This window comes from Apium graveolens, chromosome 2, assembly GCF_009905375.1.
Source record: "Apium graveolens cultivar Ventura chromosome 2, ASM990537v1, whole genome shotgun sequence".
Classification (NCBI taxonomy): domain Eukaryota; kingdom Viridiplantae; phylum Streptophyta; class Magnoliopsida; order Apiales; family Apiaceae; genus Apium; species Apium graveolens.
Genome location: NC_133648.1, coordinates 98,985,534 through 98,987,600, shown reverse-complemented (window position 1 = coordinate 98,987,600; position 2,067 = coordinate 98,985,534). Strand labels below are relative to the sequence as shown.

Here is a 2,067-nt window from a genome sequence, read left to right as displayed (position 1 = left end):
TTCTTATTTTGTTAATCGGTTGAAAGAGAGTAGTCCCTATCGCATGTACTTCATGCCACATAATCATAAGTAAGTATTTTTAATTTAGACATGCTTTTACAAATTAATATATTTAGGTAGTTTTTTTTAAATTTCTGACTTGTGTTTTTCTTTTTTCTTTTTTATAAACATAGTTGCCACTGGATTTTGGTTGTAATTTGGGATGGCGACATTTATATTCTGAACCCTCTACCACATCCAACACATTTTGACGAGTTGGAAAAATTATTAACAGAGTAATATATTTCTGTTTACTATATATAAATATATATATATAGTAAATATTCTCCCTTTTGAAAAATAATCATGTATATTATTGTTGTTCTGCAATGTAGAGCGATGAAATCCTACAATGCTCAAACTGAAAGGGGAAATAAAGCTCCTCAGATAAAGAATCTTCTTGTAAGTTTTTTGTATTTTTTTATCACTTTGTAATTTTAATTAATTTCTGGAGCTAATTCAGATTTTATATTGTAACAGGGATCTCCCAAACAACCAGGAGGGGTTGAATGTGGCTATGTTATAATGCGATACATGAAAGATATCATTGCTGATAAGGAGCTATCTTTTACTACCAAGGTATATATGCAAATCATTTGCGATAGATGGCATGTAGAATTTTTTTGTGTAGTTTTTCAGAACAGATAAATATGAGTGCCATTTTTATTATCAGTTTTTATTATTAGTGATTTCCAGATGGATCTTGTTTTTATTGTTAGTAATGATAGATAACTATTAGTGATAAGGAACTATCTGGTATAGTTTTGGATTAACGAAGAAAATTACGGTTAAATATAGAAAAGGTCCTCTTCTGGTTAAATTATAAATAGTTGGTTCTGTTTATATTTAATTATACATATGGCAATTCTGGTTAATAATATTCTGGTTGCTAATTTTACTTGTGTTTTATAGTGGGCAGCCAAAACTCGAAAGTCCTACACAAGGCAGGAGCTGGATGAGGTGCGGATGGAGGTGCTTGAATTTATCCAAGACAAGATGTAAAAATGATAAGTATCTATATATATAGCTTTCCTCTGAACTATGTGAATTGATATTGTGTTTGCTGGTGGTTGGTGGTTAATTAAGGGATGTTTGGTGACAATTACATCCATCATTCTGATTTATGTTTGGAATTGTCAAAATTTGACAAGTGGTACATATTAACTAGTCAAATATGTTTAGAATGTTGGATGTAATAACTAGAGAATTTGGGTTTTATTGTTTTTAGTTGGGATGTTTATTTTAGACTTGGAATGTAATGTCCGAATTGAGCTCTTGTTGGATTGAATGTTAGTAAATTTGGTATCAATGTATACCTCTATGTTTTTACAAATTTGGTTGGATGTATTGCATATTGTTGGTATTTTTCTGGTTGAAAATGCAATTGGTTCCCTGGGCTATTAATAGTACCAGGATGGCATATGCAATTTACAGTACATTAACATCAGAATGGTAATTTAAAACTGATATAAAAATGAACAAAAGACATCAGGTGAAACAATATTAAAAGAAAAAGAACTACAAAAACCAATGTCAAATAGTCATTTGACATCGGTTCTGTAAAAAAATCAATGTATTTTAAGCCAAATAACATCGAATTTTCAATAGCTAATATCTTAAATTTTACAATATTAAAGATTAAACATCGGTTAGAAAAAAACGCTGATGTTAAACAAAAGGATTTAACATCACCAAATGAACGAAACCGATGTCTAACCCAGTATTTTACATCGGTTGATAAAAGTACCCGATGTCTGATGGACCATTTCACATCGGTCAGACAACATAACCGATGTCTGATCTAGATTTTCACATCGGTTTGTTTGAAAGATTTTAAAAAAATGTCTTTTAGAGCTTGTAGGTTTCATGTTTTAATGGATAATTACCCCATAATATACTCATATTCACCTAGAAATACTGTAATATAAGCTGAAATTTGTTGCAAAGACATCAGAATTATTCTTAAAACCGATGTATAGCACTGTAATAGACATCGGTTGTGAACCGATGTCAAAGGCTGATGACATT

At 30.4% G+C, this 2,067-nt stretch overlaps 1 long non-coding RNA gene across 1 annotated transcript; it reads left to right on the top strand.

Moving 5' to 3' along the window:
- The first annotated feature begins 406 nt into the window (after positions 1-406).
- On the top strand, positions 407-1,159 carry LOC141706019 (uncharacterized). Its single transcript, XR_012568577.1, has 3 exons — positions 407-441; positions 520-618; positions 952-1,159. It is a non-coding gene; the product is annotated as an uncharacterized LOC141706019 (long non-coding RNA).
- The last annotated feature ends 908 nt before the right edge of the window (positions 1,160-2,067 follow it).